This window comes from Macaca nemestrina, chromosome 12, assembly GCF_043159975.1.
Source record: "Macaca nemestrina isolate mMacNem1 chromosome 12, mMacNem.hap1, whole genome shotgun sequence".
In the NCBI taxonomy this organism is placed as follows: Eukaryota; Metazoa; Chordata; class Mammalia; order Primates; family Cercopithecidae; genus Macaca; species Macaca nemestrina.
Window position 1 is genome coordinate 87,679,416 of NC_092136.1, and position 19,307 is coordinate 87,698,722.

A 19,307-nucleotide genomic window follows, 5' to 3' on the forward strand; every position below is an offset into this window, starting at 1 on the left:
TTCAAGAAAGATCCGTGAGTATTTTCAGAATTTGCCTTCATTATAGTGAAGACCAAATGCAGTGAGACTCTCTAGTTTCCTTTTTATCTTCTATGTGTGATTAAGGGAACCCAAATACTGTAGTGCAATACTTTCACACTGTTTTAAAACAGAAAAGCCTTCTAATAAAATACTGCATGAATAAGTACAGAAAATATATTCAGAGTTCTATTTTGCCCTGATTGCAGTGGAAGTGGAGAGATTTTATTAGATGTACCCCTTCCCACACTCTTCCCACTTACACACACACACACACACACACACACACACACACACACACACACGAGTCTCTTGAAGTTCAAGGCAACTGCAGCGTCCTGCATAGGGGAAACTGAAAACATTTGCACTAGAATGCGTCATTAACAGGTTATCAGAGGTTGAATAACACCCACTCCATCAGGTCATTCATTCATGATTTTTAATTTTTAAAAGTCCTCCAGGTAATTCCAATATTTTGCCAGATTTAGGGATGACTAAACTGGGTACTTTTTAGGGTCTCTTTAAAACATATGATTTTAGTATTGTTTTCCCAAAGCCTACATTTTTTCTCATCTTTTTAAAATGCTCTTATTTTTCTTCTTTTCCTCCATGCTTTACTTCATTTCTTTTCTCTTTATTTTATTTCTTTTATTTTTTTCTTTCATAAGTCATTCAGTCTTATGAAACATTGCGTGGAGCATATTGTAGGTGTCTGTCCTGGGAGGACAACCATAGTGACATAGAGTGGGAGGCAAAGCCCAAAGGGGATGGGTAGGCATCTTTATAGGACGATGCTACGGTGATGGTCTCAGAGGCCAAGAGTGAGTTAGGTGGCCCAGCACAGGGTGCTGGAGTAGGAATTGGATGAAGAGGATGTCCTTATGGTAGGGCCAGAGTAGCAGAAGGAACTGTAGCTTGAGTGGAGTGAGGAGTGTATCCATATTGGAGGCAGAGGACAGGTCAATGAAGTATGTCTAAAACTACTAATGGATATTTTGGTTCCTCCAAAAGGCCTAAAAACTGCTCAAAGACATAGTGGTTCCTCCATGACCTGGTTACTGCTCCTTCTACCTTTACCTCAACTTACTATATTCCTACCCCACTAGCCCTCCTTCAGTTTCACCAAGGCTCATACCTTGTTCAATGTTGTTCACCTTTATGCAATTTGAGAGCTCCTTCCTGGAATTCTCTTCCTGCCATTTCCCATTTAACAAACTCCTAACCATTCTTAGAGATACAGTAGCTCATGTTTTAATATATAATTATTTAAGTATTTAAGTAACAATTGATTTATGTCCATCTCCTCTATCCAATTGCAAGTTCTCTGAGAAAAGGAGCCATATATGTTTTGCATCCCACAGGGAAGTGCCTAACTCACAGCAAGTACTCTGTGCCTACTTTTAAAAAGCTTCAATTATTAGATGGATGTTTGTATGGAAAGATGAATGAGGACATGGATGAGAGTAATTGAGTACCTAAAAGCACATTTGAACAAAGAGTTTTACATCTTAGGACATGTATTAGTCCGTTTTCACACTGCTGATAATTACAGTTCCACATGGCTGGGGAGGCCATACAATCATGGTGGAAGGCAAGGAGAAGCAAGTCACATCTTACATGGATGGCGGCAGGCAAAGAGAGAGAGCTTGGGCAGGGGAACTGCTCTTTATAAAACCGTCAGATATTGTGAGACTTATTTATTATCATGAGACCAGCATGAGAAAGACCACCTCCATGATTCAATTACCTCCCACTGTATCCCTTCTACTACATGTGGGAAGTGTGGGAGTTACAATTCAAAATGAGATTTGCGTGGGGACACAGCCAAACCATATCATTCCACCACAGCCCCTCCAAAATCTCATGTCCTCACATTTTAAAATCAATCATGCCTTCCTAACAGTCCCCCAACTTTTGACTTTTGCATTAATTCAGAAGTCCACAGTTCAAAGTTTCATCTGAGATAAGGCAAGTCCTTTCCACCTATGAGCCCGTAAAATCAAAAGCAAGCTAGTTACTTCCTAGATACAATGGGAGTACAGGTATTGGTTAAACACAGACATTCCAAATGGGAATAATTGGCCAAAACAAAGGGGCTACAGGCCCCATGGAAGTCTGAAATCCAGTGGGGCAGTCAAATCTTAGAGCTCTGTAATGATCTCCTTTGACCCCATGTCTCACCTCCCAGTCACACTGATGCAAAAGGTGGGTTCCCCTTGTCTTGGACAGCTCTACCTCTGTGACTTTGCAGGGTACAGCCTCCCTCTTGGTTGCTTTCACAGGCTGGTGTTGTGTCTGTGGCTTCTCCAGGCACACGGTGCAAGCTGTAGGTGGATCTATCATTCTTGGGTTTGGAGGTCAATGGCCTTCCTCTCATAGCTCCCCTAGGTGGTTACCCATTAGGGACTCTGTGTGGGGCCTGCGACCCCACATTGCCCTTTCCCTTCTGCACTATCCTAGCAGAGGTTCTCCATGATGGCCCCACCCCTGCAGCAAACGTCTGCCTGGCCAGCCAGGCATTTCCATACATCCTCTAAAATCTAGGCAGAGGTTCCCAAACCTCACTTCCTGACTTATGTGCATTCACAGGCTCAACATTATGTCAAGGCTGCCAAGGCTTGGGGCTTGCACCCTCTGAAGCCACGATCTGAGCTCTACATTGGCCCCTTTCAACCACGGCTGAAGCAGCTGAGACACAGGGCACAAAGTCCCTAGACTGCACACAGCATGGGGACCCTGGGCCTGGCCCAGGAAACCACTTTTGCCTCCCAGGGCCTCCAGCTTGTGATGGGAGGGATTGCCGAGAAGACTTCTGACATGACCTCGAGACATTTTCCCCATTGTCTTGGGGATTAACATTTGCTCCTCATTACTTATGCAAATTTCTGTAGTGAGCTTGAATTTCTTCTGAGAAAAAGGGATTTTCTTTTCTATCGCATTGTAGGGCTGCAAATTTCTCAAACTTTTATGCTCTACTTCCCTTATAAAATGGAATGCCTTTAACAGCACCCAAGTCACGACTTCAATGCTTTGCTGCTTATAAATTTCTTCTGCTAGATACCCTAAATCATCTCTCTCAAGTTCAAAGTTCCACAGATCTCTAGGGCAGGGGCAAAATGCTGCAGTCTCTTTGCTAGAACATAACAAGAGTCACCTTTGCTCTAGTTTTCAACAAGTTCCTGATCTCCATCTGAGACCACCTCAGCCTGAAACTTATTGTTCATATCACTATCAGCATTTTTGTCAAAGACATTCAACAAGTCTCTAGGGAGTTCCAAACTTTCTCACATTTTTCTGTTTTATTCTGATCCCTCCAAACCTCCAATCTCTGCCTCTGCCTCTGCAGTTCTGAAGGTGCTTCTACATTTTTGGGTAGCTTTTCAGTAATGTCCCACTCTACTGGTACCAACTTACTGTTTTAGTCCATTTTCACACTGCTGATAAAGACATAACTGAGACTGGGAAGAAAAAGAGGTTTCATGGATTTAGAGTTCCACATGGCTGGGGAGGCCTCGCAATCAGGGTGGAAGGCAAGGAGGAGCAAGTCACGTCTACGTGGATGGTGGCAGGCAAAGAGAGAGAGAGCTTGTGCAGGGGAACCCCTCTTTATAAAACCATCAGATATCATGAGACTTATTCACTAACATAAATATAGCACAAGAAAGACCCTCTCCCATGATTCAATAACCTCCCACTGCATCCCTTCCATGACATATGGGAATTGTGGGAGCTACAATTCAGGATGAGATTTGGGTGGGGACACAGACAAACCATATTGGGACATAATTAAGAAAAACAGGGTGGTAGATTTAGCTGGCCACATCTTTTCTAAGAGTGTTGGTTCCAGAATTTTTATTGGTATATGTGTGTGTGTTTGTGTGTCCAGTGAGAGAGGGAGATGGGGAATTGCACTCAGACCAACAGGTATAATCTGTAAAGTAACTAGTACTGTACCTCACATATAGTAGGTGTTTCATATGCCATTATTATTGAAGAAATGAGAGTTTATATATGTAAAGTGGGAGTACTCTGCAGACACATTTTGCCCTAGATGTGTTAGGGTTGATTATTAGAATCTTTTTAAATTTAATTTAAGAAATAAACATTTTTGAATACTGATATTGTTTGGATGTGCACCCCCTCCAAGTCTCATGATTAAATGTAATTCCCAGTGTTGGAGGTGGGGCATGGTGGGAGGTGTTTGAGTCATGGGACAGATCCTTCATGAATTACTTGGTGCCCTTTTTGCAACAATGAGTGAGTTCTCACTGTGCATTCTCCTGTGAACGCACTTATAAGCATTTGACCCCTCCCCTCTCCCTCTCTTTTGCTCCCTCCCTTACCATGTGACGTTCCTGCTCTCCTTTGCCTTCTGCCATAATCGTAAGCTTCCTGAGGCTCTTACTGGAAGCAAATGCTGGAGCCATGCTTGTAGAGCCTGCAAAACCTTCCGCCAATTTAATCTGTTTTCTTTATATATTATCCAGCCTCAGGTATTCCTTTATAGCAACACAAATGGACTAACACAAATATTCTTGCATTTTATTTAAATAGAAGTCCCTGGAGCAGGCAGGAGAGCTCCAAACGTGAAAAGGCTCTGTCTATTCCCATCTTTATATAATTAGAAGCAACCTAGATTCCATGTTAGTTTAATGCTCTGCAGAGTAAAATGGCAATGATAGAAGTATTTTCAACTAAGGTCATAACACCAACTCTTTTATTTAAAAAAGCAACTTTTAACTTCAAGGCCTCCTCAAAAAAAAAAAAAAAATGAGGGCATGAAATATATTTAGTTGTCTTTATTCATTATTTTAGTCCCAATTCTTAATTCTACTTGGTAACATTTAGTTTCTTAGAAACACACAAGGATCAACAACTTAGAGGCTAAAATTCAACTTCCTGAGAAATGAATTTGGGAACAAGATCTTAATACTAATACAAAGGTGAATCTTATATACAACAGTTCCCTTTCATCTCTGGGGGATATGTTCCAAGATCCTCATTAAATGCCTAAAGTCATAGATATTACTGAACCTTACATATACTATGTTTTTACCTATATATACATACTTATGATAAAGTTTAATTTATAAATTAGGTGCCATAAGAGATTGACAATAACTAATACAGTTATTATTAGTTACGTATTGTTAAGTAAAATAAGGGTTACTTGAACACAAACACTGTGATACTGTGACAGTGGATCTGATAACCTGATACTGTGACAGTGGATCTGATAATGGGTAGGAAGCAAATAAAATGTGGATAACACTTGACAAGGGATGATTCATGCCCCGGGTAGGGCAGAGTGGAACAGCCCCTGATTCATCACACTACTCAGGACAGTGCACAATTTAAACTTATGAATTGTTTATTTCTGGAATTTTCATTTAATATTTTTGGACAGCAGTTGGTCATAAGCAACTAAAACCACAGAAGGAGAAACCACAGATAAGAGGAAACTACCATACAGGGAAACAGTTTGGTGTATTTATTTTTGTCAGTTTCCTGTGGGATGGAAAAAATCTGTGTATCTGAAATACAAAAAATATTTTAAGACCACTTTCTCTTTTTTTTGCTGTGTACCCTCAAATTTAGAACTTGACAAAAATCAACTTTCTCTCTAGTATACATGAATAATTGGTCACATGCTTCAGTCTCTCTCTGTTTACTTACACCAGATATGCCTACAGCTTCCCTGCAGTGTTTAGGAAAGAATAGTTACAGAATTGTGTGTGGTTCTATCACATTTCTTGGTGAAAATTGACCCTTCAGCTTAGTTTCCCTCATCAGGAAGTCATCCTTTCTCACTTCTTACAGAAAGAAAGTAATGGAAGAAGTTATGAAATGAAGTCTTAATGGTAACTGTAGAACAGGCACAATTTTAACTCAAATTGTATCCTACTTCTAATAATAATTCTTAGTGTTTGTGTAACATTCTATAGTTCATATAGTATGTTAATGTTTACTGAGATATATTTTGTGCTTGTTTATATAGGATTCTTGGATGCTTGTGTGTTTCTCATGTTTACCTACCTTAGTTTAAATCTTGACACCACCTTCTTTACTGATGAGAACCTCAGTGCACATTTATTGGGTTTATGCCATGGATAAATTCCTCTAACAAACACACATATATGCATGCAGAGACACATGCTTAAGAAAGAACATCTGAGCATAATCTAAAATCCAATGACAAGGAGAGGACAAATGCGTAGACACTAATAATATAAGGCAAAATGTGGTATAATATGTGAAATAATTGATACAATAAAAATGCCAAAAACATTCTGAGAAGAATAGAAATAATTATTAGGAATTTTGAGCATCTATTAGACACTAGATACTTTGCACTACATGTTGTTTTGGCCATTTACAATTATTCAGTAAGATAAATGCCATATCTTTATTTTACTTAATGAAGGTTTTTAAAAAAGAAACTTGAAGTCTGTGAGTGACCAATCAAAGATGCAAATTAATAAATGGAAGACCTGGGATAGAAAATCAAGTCTAAAGCCTAGATATCTGGTTATTTTAGAAAAGCTTCATAGGTAAGTGTCAGTGGAGCTGTGTTATTTGAGCTGAGCTGCACCTTGAAGAACCAACAAAATTATAAATGGACAAATAGGACCAAGAGCCTACACCGAAATAGTTCTCATGCTTAGAAGAGTTGCAGAATAAAATATGTTGCATAGGATGTCAATAGTAAAGGTCAAGATAGAGGCCAAAGAAACAGAGGAAGACGATTAATGGAATGAAGGAAGAAAGTGTTTTTAGAGGAAGTTGATATTTCACCTGAGTTGTAAAAGGTATGTAGGTAGAGAAGAAAGGTAAGTGAAAGGGGTCTAGAGCCTCTTGTGATAGAGGGATTAGAGGGTACAGAGACATTGAAATGCAGGATCACAAAATAATCAGAAAATAGCAGGTGGTTGATAATGGCTGGAGCCATGCACAGGGCGTGGGACTGAGCCAGGGAATTGGTGAGGGAGGTTGGGTACTCGTGAGAAATGAGTCTTGGAATTAGCAGCCAACGGGACCTCAAATGAAACTCTCCCCTTGACTCTATTCACAGGAACTTTGTGACCATTATCTTTTACCCTCTTAGGCATGCACATGGAACTCAGTTACTATATATACATACTGTCATTTTCATTTATTTTTAATATATTTACACTTGGTTTAAACCAGAAACAAATTATTTCATGGGATGGAGCTTCTTAAATGAATGAATCTTAATGAGAGACCCTGATTCTTGTCTGCAGTTTTGCAGGATCTGTAATGTGATTTGATCACCTTCTCCAGGAATGAGCAGGCCCTAGGGGACTGCCTCACACTAATGACACTTATAAATCAACAAATGTAATGCCAATATTGTGTAAAGGAAATGTCATTTAGTGAGAACCTACTCCATACAATAGTAGACACTTCACTCATATTATTTAAATTAGTCGTCACTAAACACAGTGATGTAGTTCTTTCTTTATCCCAATTTTATAGATGAGAAATTCAAATGAGAACATTAAATAATTTACCCTCATTTCAAAGCTACTAAGTTTTGAAGCAAATAATCAAACCTAAGATTCTTTGATGTATTCTTCATGCGATGGGCAGAGAACACTCACAGTGGCTGAAAAAGATGATGATGATGATGATGATGATGATGCTGATGCTGCTGATGGTGGTGGTGATGATCGTGGTAGTGATGGTGATGGTGGTGGTGATGATAATGATAATGATGATATAATTAAAGTAACTGTAATTTATTGAATGCTTACTTTGTAAGAGTAATACATTATATACCGTATCTTTTGTAACTTTCAAACAATTCTATTTGATGGGAAATTATTTCCATTTTAGAAATGGGGAAACTGATGTTCAGAAAGTTTAAATAGCTTTCCAATATCCAAACCTGGTTAAGTGGTGGGGCAGATATTAAAACCACGTCTCTCTGACTACACAGTACTTTTCACCACTAGCAGAGTAAAATAATATCTGATGAAAATAATACCTGAGTATGAGAGTCAAGAGTGAAGAGAATATGTTCGTTGAGAGAATAGTCCATCTAAGTTGTGGCAAAGAACAGAAAACCATTGACATTCTCCCAGTGAGGACACTGATTATGTATCTTTATAACATGATGAAACAAACATTGAACACTTTATACTGTCATTTTTCACTTTTACTAATAATTCTTATCAGTCACAAAAAGCTTCAGTCACTATCTGTATTCATGATAGACAATATATGTTCTAATTTCATTATATATGTCTCACCATCTAATAGGAGAAATTTTAGGTAGCGAGAAAGAAACAAATGTCTCAAACCTGAGCAAAACATTAATTCTTTTTGATACTTTAAGAATTGTTCTTTACCAATTAGTAATATTTCTGATTAACGTCCCAATCAGTGAAGTTAGAGTTTAGCCTACAAAGCTGATACATGTATGATAGTATTACAAACTTAAAATCTTGTAAATAGATCAAAAACTTAGCAGACATTCCTTTCTAGTACCTACACTAACACTCTTATCAAGTTAAGAATTTTTTGTCATTTTTGTTTATTTTGGTTTTTACTATAAAGACACTTTGCAGAAGCAAGATTTGAACCAGCTTTCTTTGAAGCTAGTACTCTTATTGACAGTTTGAAATAAACCTAGACCCTTGCTCAACATCAATACTTTTGGGAAATTTTATCTTTGTTCCTTTAACCTAAACTCCTTGAAGAGAGGGTTGATTTCTTTCTACTATAACCCAGTTGTCTGGTATGAGATTTGGTAAAAGTAAACATGCTTTCTAAATGTTAGTTGAAGAAATAAATATTTGAATGAATTTACCAGCTTGAGACCTTGTTTCACTTTTTTTTTTTTTTTTTTTTGAGACGGAGTCTCACGCTATTGCCCAGGTTGGAGTGCAGTGGCACGATCTCGGCTCACTGCAAGCTCCGCCTCCTGGGTTCACGCCATTCTCCTGCCTCAGCCTCCTGAGTAGCTAGGACTACAGGCGCCCGCCACCGCGCCCGGCTAATTTTTTTTTTTTTGTATTTTTAGTAGAGACGGGGTTTCACTGTGGTCTCGATCTCCTGACCTTGTGATCCGCCCGCCTCGGCCTCCCAAAGTGCTGGGATTACAGGCTTGAGCCACCGCGCCCGGCCCCTTGTTTCACTTTTACATTGCTTACATTTTGGAAAGATGTTCCAGATGAGCCCTCTCATTCATTTATTTTTATTATTTTGCAAAAAATGTCTTTGGGGGCTGCTTATCAGGATTTCCTGTGTGTGTCCTGTCTGACTTGGCTAAATTAGTAACACCAAAACTCACGTAAGAGAATGCTTGGCATCCTCCAGGCTCTGGTGAGTTTCCTCACCAGCCTGGGACACTTCCCTTTTTCCTTCTTCTCCATTAACTCACATCACATTTGGGGATAGGGCTTCCAATCCCTCTTTTAACAGACACAGTTTTTAACAGCGTTCTTTCTTAAACATGAATAAATAGTTGAATGTAGGCAACTTAGAGAATGTTTAAAACAAATGAGAAGTAGCTGGAAGGTTAAGAAAAGGTCACTACGGTTATTGAGAAGAGTCTGACTCATGAAACAAAACAAAGCAAAACAAAAGTTACTTAACTGACAAAAAGCAAATCAGAGGGAAAAAAATCATGAGAACATTTTTGGTAGCTGGCTGAGGCAATACCAAAACTTCAAGTGATGAGAATGGGAAGTTAATCAGAAAAGACTGCTCCTAGGGTGGTGAACCTAGTGTGACTCCTCGAGGGAGGCTTTTTCCCAGCTGTCTCTCTGACCTTTCTGGGTATCTGCATTCTCACTTGTTATACAAGGGGGTTATATTAAAGGAGATATAAGATTATTTACGTTTCTAACATTTTATACTGGGCTCTAAGTTTCTAGCAGACTAAATTAATTCTTATGTTTTAGAGAATATACTTAATTTCTTATAGTTTGGTCTTCATATGTTTTTCTTCATTATTTAACCCATATTTATTGAGTGACTCTGATTTGAGCACTGTGTTAGACAGTGTGCAGGCAAGATGAGTATGATAAAAGCACTGTCATCGAATGCCTCATAGTCCGAGGGACCACAGCGTTATTAATAGTGACATAGCAATCAGGAGCAGAGGAGATGGCTGGGACAGGGAGGTAAGGAGATAGGGAGGGAGATGGAATGAAAAGGATAAGACCGAACAAAACTATTTTATCATCTCCTAAAATACATGAAGGTTACCATTTTATCTTAAACAATAAAAGCTGGTTATAATTTTTGTCTTTACTCTTTGGTTATAAATGTATTGAGCTGTGGGTCAACTTGCAGCACTAAGGATGCTAGTGCTGACTGGGATTACTTAAAAGGTTAATGAGGAGTTCACTAGCCTTTCCATAGTTTCTATAATAGGAGATAGTTGACTCTTAGTTTTATTGATGTGGGGCATTACCTAGCCTGGCCTATAGACTTGTGTTTACCACGCGATAGCTGCTTGGAGATGTGGGAGGCTGCTTGGTGATTCCTCACACAGCTTGATGCTGACCTGAAAGATTGAAATGCACAGAGCAGCAGTGAGAATGGAAGAGCCTAGAACTGCTTGGGAAATTTGATTGCTCTCTTGGGCTGTCCAGGTGGGCAGAGTATGTGAAACAGATGGGCAGAAAATAATAGTAAATGGTGTGGGCTAGTAATTAAATGGAAAGAGCATATTTCACCTAGATGTCTTCAGATTCTTTTTTCTTTCCTCACTCCTTCACACCCTGAACGCTGTGCCTGAAAGCACTGCACAGCCAGCCCTAAGTCTCAGTTTGAGACCTATCGTGGCCAAGACACTTCTTTCCTTCATTATGGCTTTCAAGGCCTAATGCCTGATCAGTGCATGGCACACTGTATCACTTAAGTAAGGAAACATCGTTTTGGTTTCTGTTCATTTGTTTTTATCCCCCCTTGTCTAAAAACATGCTTAGGTAAGTAATAAATATATCACTAAGATGGTGTTGGGAAACAATGCTGGATTTAGAGCTAAATATATGAAATTCATGTAAGGGATTTTAAAGCATTTTTAAAATTAAAGTAATGCATAAAGAGTATAGAAATACAGAATACATGCAAAATCCATATAGAAGTGCATAAAGAGCACATAAAAGCACAAAGTGAACATGCCTACAATAAAAAAAAATCACAACATTATCAACATCATAGAAGCACCAGTTCATTTCATGTTTCTCTCTAAGGATTATTATTAATATCACTTGGCAAAGTGTTTGCCTTCTAGAGTCGCCAGTGCAGTTACAAGTTATTTTACTTCTTACTTCTCTCTTCCTGTGAAGAGAGACAGTGAAAAACATAAGGGCAGGAACTAAGACTTTTTTTTCTCCTTTGTATCCATGTATCCATGATACATTGCAGTGGCTCATAGTAAATTTCTATGGAAATTTGTTAAGCTATGGGTCAACTTGTAGTCTCTAGAGCCCAGACATCTAATGGGGAGCTGCAGAAAAAAGTCCCATTGCCGATCACATTTAGTTACTAGACTCATCTATTTGATTTAGCTTTTCACATGTACATAGAGCTCTCAGAAAAGAGGGATATTCTAAATATCTCTCTGAACATTAAAAGGCTAGGATAGAAGGGTGATGATAGTGAAAGGGGTTAACTAGTGTTTTTCATACATTAGATAATTCACAGCTGCTTCATTTTTCATACATTAGATAATTCACTTCAATGACCAATATTGAATATTCTTTGGAAATGTGTTTAGTGGAAATTCCCATTTATGCTTGTTTAAGTGGATTGATGAGGCTTAGGTAATCAAGTTGCAACACTGGGGAAAAATAAAAGAGACCAGACAAGTACCAACAAGGAAATTCAACTGAAGTGTTTGCTGCTGTGCCACATAGCCATGGGAAAATGAGGTCAGGATCAAAACTTGCTGGAAAGTAGCTTCTCTATTTGTTTTCCTGTCTTTCTTTAACTGAAGCATAGGGGAAATTTTGGTAGGCATCGATTTCCTTTGGATACAACATCTTTAGCTACAGATTTGCCTCTGATCAGTTCTGATTATCCTTGTGCCAGTCTTGTGTTCAAATGCTTCTGAGCACCAACTAAAAGAGATCATATTGTATACAATGTGGAGATTCAGTGAGCTGTGACGAAAGACTGCAATAGCCAGTCTGGAAACATCTGTGGGAGTTTTAATTAGAGGAGAGCCACAGGCTAAATGACTGACAGAAAAAAAACAAAGAAAGTAGATGACTCATCTCTGAGCCGATGACAGCAGGAGTATTCATGGATTTTTCTCTGCTTTTAAACACTGTGGTTGGATTAAGTGTCTGAAATCATTCCCTACATGCCATATATTATTGAAACCTCTTCTTTTGGTTTAAATTTCCTAATTTAAGAGTCTTTCTCAAGGGTAATCATCTTTGAATAGTAGATTTCTGATATCTGAATTAGAAGAATCAGAGTAAAGTCATCCCTCAATGAGGGCTGATAGTGTGGTAGTATGATTTCAAGGACACCAGAAAAGCCTTCACTCCCATTTCTTTCCAATTGAAGTTCCTTGGTCCAAACACAAAGAATTCCTTGTTTCATCAAAAGCAATCACCATCTCAAATTTTGTTTTAAAAAAAAAAAACCCTGATACAAACATTAATAAGTAAAAGTCTGTCAGAACCTCTTAGGAAACAAATGAAGGGTCTGGGAAAAGCCTGAGGGTGGGGAGGTGTGCATCAGTATTTCTTGAGAATGCAGCTCATTGGGGACTTCCCTGATCCTGGATTCAGAAATTCTGGCAGCGAGAAGGAAAAGGCAGGCGTTTGAGGTGGATAGAAAGTAGTAAAAAGGGAGATGGGGATTCAGAAAGTGAAAGTGAATAAAGATCAGTTTTGGATTTTGTGTTAATGACTTGACCTCGTTTTCTTCATCTGTAACATTGAACCAATAACACTTGTTCCAGGGCTCTTCAACAATGAGCAGAAGAGACTCTCTTTCCTTTGTCACACAAATTAATTATTATTATGTTTTTTCTTTTTGTAAGATAAGTGGTTTAAGTTTGGATTTCAAGATAAATATGTGTGTGTGTCTGTGTGTGTGTGTGTCTGTGTGTGTGTGTCTGTGTGTATACATACATATATTCCCTGTTTATGTTTTTTGGGCATTCTTTTGCTTGAGAGTTTAAAATTTTTTTCAAAGACTTATTAAAAAGATCACCTCCCTCTCTAAGGATAAGGATTGGAAACTAAAAGAAGTCTGCCCAAGTTCATAGTTCATGGACATGATTTTATCAGTAATTCAAAAGGGCAAGATGACTTTATGCTTTTATAATATTTCTTTGTTGCCTATCTAAGTTTTCATTGGGAAAGGTTTTGATACTGTATTCGAGATTAGAGCCACAAGTGGCTTGAACAAACTTAATTTTTTCCAGGAGAGAGAGGATGGTTTCATGTCGCATGTCCATGAATCGTGACCCACAAGCCTTTGAGAACAGTTCAGGATCACTGCACTTTACATGTCTAGGTTGAGGAGAAGAGTACATTTGATAGTGTATGAAAAGTGCCTAGCAGAGAGACTGCAGTTGATAGGCATTCAGAGCAATTTATATACTAAACAATGATGAGGGTGGCTTCCCTGGATTTTTTACCTCCAATGTATTTTAGGCTACAAAGTGGACTGTCTTCTATCACAGATTGAATAGATTAAACATGGGCTAACAGAAAACTCAAATTTCAAGACACATCATATTTGTTTTCATGGATAACCAGTAATGTTGTCACCACTAAATTAGCACAGTGTGTTAGTACAAAGCTTACTTGTTTACAAAACTAACCAACCAACCAACCAACCAAAACAACAAATAAAAAAACAACTGAGTGATTCAGCTACTAGGGATATTGAGATATCTTAAAATTTTTAATTCTCAGTTGACATGGAGTCAATTTCATGTACTAATTTAGACTTTTTCTGAAGCATTTTTTACTCTGTAGCAACTCTTGAGGTAAAGAACTTCATGAATTTATTTCTTAATATAAGAGATAACTCTCCTCCTCCTTCTCCGTCTCCTCGTTCTTGTGGTTAAATTAACTCTTTCAAGTTTCAAGCAGAGTTTCCTAGGTTTAATAGATTGAAATTTCCAAATTATGTTCACCCATAAACACAATCAAATTTTGTGAGCATCCTTCACCAATTTGGCTGGCAATTATCAGCAGTCTGTTGACAAATATTTCATTCCTGTCCTTTCCATCACATAGAAAAATTGGACTCCCACTCACTTTGATGTTAGGCATACTCATATGCTTTACTTTTCCTCATGAAATCTGAATGAAAGTGGCATATGGCTGCTTCTGAGCAGAAATTTTAAGAGCCATGATTAATTTGCCCCCATCTCTTTCTCTGGCAAAGTAATTGTTGAAAATTAAACCATTATCAGCATGGATGCCTGAGTGACTAGTATGAGCTGCACTGACTTGAAATTTACAATGAAAAAGAGAAATAAATCAATTATTTTTTGGATGCTGAGATTTGGACATTGTTTTTAAATGTGGTACAACCTAGCCTATTGTGATAAAATACAATTGCATTATAGATTTGCAAATTTCTCTCAGACTAACAATGTTGGTTTCTAATCATATCTTTAAGTCAAGGCAAACATGTGCCATCTGTTGATTCTAAGGTCTTCTTATATTTTTACTTTCTTTTTTTTTTTTTTTTTTTGGCTGAGCACAGCGGACTTTATTGATGGTTCATGACAAGGAGGGGCTCCCTAGGCCCCTCCCTCTTCAGGGGTTCTGCATGGAAACTGTGAGGAGGGGAGATTCTCAGTGTGGTGGGGAACTGAGTACGGTAAGGACTCCCCAGCAGTGAGGGCCACTTTCTTCCTCTCATGATCTCACTTATTTTAGAAAAGAGACAACTCAGATCCTCCTAAGATAAGAGATTTATCCAGGACCATACAGGTAGACTTCTTTTCAATTTTAACTTCCAATTTTTTTTTAGATCTTTGTACTTTGTAACTCATGCCATTCATTTATTTATTCGTTTTTGTGTTTTTGTTTTTTCCGTTTGTTTTTTTGTTTTTTAGTAGTGTCATCCATGGTGGATATTAATTCAACTTTTTAAGTTAAATTTTTAATTTAATTTTAAAAAGTAATTGCTGGATAGTGGAAGAGCCAGGATTAGTCTCAATGATTATAGCTTGAGAACAATGCTAAGTGTATTAGTTTTTTAGGGCTGTCATAACCAAATAGCACAGGCTGGTGGCTGAGACAACAGAAATGAATTGTTTTCATGTTTTTGTTTCACTGTTGTTGCCCAGGCTGGAGTGTAGTAGTGCGATCTCAGCTCACTGCAACCTCCGCTTCCTGGATTCAAGTAATTCTTCTGCCTCAGCCTCCCAAGTAGCTGGGATTACAGGTGCCTGCCACCAAGCCTGGCTAAAATTTGTATTTTTAGTAAAGACAAGGTTTCACCATGTTGGGCAGGCTGGTCTCGAACTCCTGACCTCAGGTGATCTACCAGCCTCAGCCTCTCAAAATGCTGGGATTACAGGCGTGAGCCACCAGACCCAGCCTTGTTTTCATAGTTCTAAAGACGAGAAGCTCAAGATCAACATGTCAGCAGGTTTGGTTTCTTCTGAGGCTTGTTTTCTTGGCATGAAGATAGCTGCCTTCTCATTGACTACTCCCTTGGTGTTTCCTCTGCATGCACACACCTGGCGTCTCTTCATTTGTCTAAATTTCCAATTCTTATAAGAACACCAGTCAGATTGGATTAGGGCCCACCCTGACAACATTTTACTTTAATCACCTCTTCAAAGTTCCTGTCTCCAAATACAGTTACATTCTGAGGTACTGGGGTTGGGGCTTCAACATCTGAATTTTGCAGGCACAAAATTCAGCACTAAGATATGACAAATCGATAACATTTTAAATTAAAAACAAAATAAAACCTAAGGTTAGAATCTCAGTATTGTTTCTAGCAGCTATGATATTTATGGAGTATCAGGTCATAGAATTTAACATTAAATGTTAACAAGACTTCAGTATTATTTGCCCAATCTCACAGAAGGCATTTAATCCCAGTTTTTACAGAATATTCATCCTGATTTAGCTGACAGCTGAGGTCCTTGTGCTGAGCCATCTGCAAATTCTGTGTAAGACTGACCACACCTTTGAATGGGGAGCCTCCCAGGTGCCAAATAGAAGCAATTGTGCAGAATAATCTGACTCACACTAATGATAGTCATCATCCTTACTTTCTCCCTCCCTTCCTTTTCCTTTTCTTTCCCAGGTCTTCTGTGAGTACACTGACAATTTCAAACACTACACTAGGAACTGAATTTGGATAAATCATAACCTTCCCCAGGGGCTCACTTCTAGGGGAGGCGACAGACAGGTAATTGCACAATTATAATATAATGTAACAATTATAATATAATTATAACATACTATATAATGTTCTAGGCCCTATGAGTATATAAAAGAGGAATTTATAAGTCACAATTTGGGGGAAAGAGTCTTATAACCTACATTTCTACAAATTTTTTTTCTTTTCAGAGGATGTTCCTAAATTACTGCCAATTATATCACAGGAAATAGAACAAGTATGAGGCACAATGGCAAAGCATAGGATCAATGTTTTAACTAATGAATGGGAAATAGGCCCCCCAAAACGATTGCCCATTAAAGCCATCCCCTTGAGAGGCTATTAATGGCTTCCAAAGATGTTGCCTTTCCTTAAAGCTTTTTTGGAATTTGTATTTGGTTAGACTGTGAGCTCTTCTAGAGCAGAACAACGATTAACTTAATGCATGGTACATGATTGATGTTTATAGAACAAGTAAATGAACTCAGAGACAGTGGCTCATTTTTAATACCATAGTTGGTGAGTAATACTTGTTCCTGGGGTATCTGGGGTTTTTAGAGACTTAAGACATCCAGATTTAACAAAACCATGATCAGATTAACTAAAAAGTGAGGCATAGATCTACAGTAATGGAACTGGATTTCTTCCAAACCATCTCCAAAGAATACCAGAACAAAAGTAGGAAGAAAAGAAAGTGTGTGTGTGTGTGTGTGTGTATGTGTGTGTGTGTGTGTGTGTGTGTGTGTGTATGTTTCTTTTCTTTTTCTTTTTCTTTTTCTTTTTTTTAGACGGAGTCTTCTTCTGTCACCAGGCTGGGGTTCAGTGGCATGATCTCGGCTTTTTTACAACCTCTGCCTCCCAGGTTCACCCCATTCTCCTGCCTCAGCCTCCCAAGTAGCTGAGATTACAGGCATCCACCACCATGCCCGGCTAATTTTTGTATTTTTAGCAGAGACGGGGTTTCACCATGTTGGCCAGGATGGTCTCAATCTCTTGACCTCGTGATCTGCCCACTTTGGACTCCCAAAGTACTGGGATTACAGGCACGAGCCACCATGCCCAGCCAAAAGGGGTTTTGATGAACAGTAACATCATCCTCAAATATGAAGAGTATTGGTTGTAATGTTGCTTGGAAGAAATTGGTAAGCACTTTTTAAGAAAAGTAGATGGTATTAGAAGCGTCCTTTTTTTTTTTTTTTTTTTTTTTTTTACTTTAAGTTCTCGGATACATGTGCAGAATGTGCAGGTTTGTTACATAGGTATTTATGTGTCATGGTGGTTTGCTGTACCTATCAAGCCATCATCTAGGTTTTCAGCCCCGCATGCATTAGGTATTTGTCTTAATGCTCTCCCTCCCCTTTCCCCCCACCTTCCAACAGGCTCCAGTGTGTGATGCTCCCCTGCCTGTGTCCATGTGTTTTCATTGTTCAACTCCCACTTATGAGTGGGAACATGTGATATTTTGTTTTCTGTTCTTGTGTTAGTTTGCTGAGAATGATGGCCTCCAGCTTTGTCTATGTCCCTGCAAATGACATGAACTCATTCTTTTTTATGATTGCATAGTATTCCAGGGTGTATATGTGCCAAATTTTTTTTATCCAATCTATCATTGGTGGGCATTTGGGTTGGTTCCAAGTCCTTGCTATTGTAAATAGTGCTGCAATAAATATACTTGTGCATGTGTCTTTATAATGGAATGATTTATAATCCTTTGGTTATATACCCAGTAATGGGATTGCTGGGTCAAATGGTATCTAGATCTTTGAGGAATCATCACACTCTCTTTCACAATGGTTAAACTAATTTATACTCCCATCAACAGTCTAAAAGCATTCCTATTTCTCCACATCCTCATCAGCATCTGTTATTTCCTGACTTTTAATAATCATCATTTTAGTTGACATGAGATGGCATCTCATTGTGGTTTTGATTTGCATTTCTCTAATGACCAGTGATAATGAGCCTTGTTTCATATGTTTGTGGGACGCATGGTTGTCTTTTGAGAAGTGTCTGTTCATAGCAGAAGCATTTCTTCTGGGAACAAAGGTACTTTGTTCCCAGGATTGCTTAAACACCAGAGAACTTTGAATAAACAAAAATGTCCTTGAGCTGACTTTTGGGATTGGAGCTGGTGAGTACTGCATTACTCAGTGTGGCATGAAAAGCATTTGGAGTTGCTAGGAGCAATCCTAGAAGCCCACTTTAAAAAAGATCATAGAGAAGAGAAAGAGAGAAGCCACTGAAATGAAGAAAGAGCACGTGACACCAGTGTGCCTGGGTGGACAAAAGACAAGGGGTGGATTGTTTCAAATAGAGGATTGGTTCACACAGGGACTCAGCTCTTTGCTCCCTACACTGATGTTACAGTTACAAGCACCATACTGTCATGATCTTATTGTTGATATTTTTTAAGATCAAGGAAAAATCCTGAAAGTCCATATCTGAGTGTAAGTGGTGTAAGTCAGGGGCAACATTCAAGGAAGATAAAATAATTCATAAATAGAACTGATTTATGGGAGCAGGAGCTCAGAACTAGAAGTGACAATAGAAACCCAGATCCTCCTGAGATTCATAGAACTCTTAGAAAAGGCTTTGACTATGGCCTGGGGGTTCTGAGTAGCCTTAGTTTAAGCAGAAAGCTTACCTCAATTGACATATGAGTTTCATATAAAAGATAGCACTAGACAAAATCTGAGCACCTCTATTTTGATTATAGAAAATTGGTTCCGAAGCTCTTTTTTTTATTTCTTTTCTGGAATTTTCTTCTTTCTTTACTAAGAAAAAAGTTCCACCCTGCTACTGCTGCCCCTACAGAGTTGATCATGATATTTGCTGCATTCCCACTGTATTATCCAGAGATTTACATTTTAGCACCTGTATAAGTTTTAGACAATTTAGAAATTATCTGCTCCTTTAGATTCTGAGCTACTTGA

The 19,307-nt window shown here is 38.4% G+C and overlaps 1 long non-coding RNA gene across 3 annotated transcripts in view; it reads left to right on the plus strand.

Annotated features, from left to right (window-relative positions):
- Positions 1-19,307, plus strand: part of LOC105468890 (uncharacterized) — a 49,927-nt gene that overhangs the window by 16,532 nt on the left and 14,088 nt on the right. The window contains exon 3 of one of the 3 annotated variants that reach the window (XR_979702.3): positions 16,300-16,404. The exons of the other annotated variants lie outside the window; for them this stretch is intronic. This is a non-coding gene — a long non-coding RNA (uncharacterized lncRNA). The remainder of the gene's footprint in view (positions 1-16,299; positions 16,405-19,307) is intronic. 3 annotated transcript variants of the gene reach the window in all.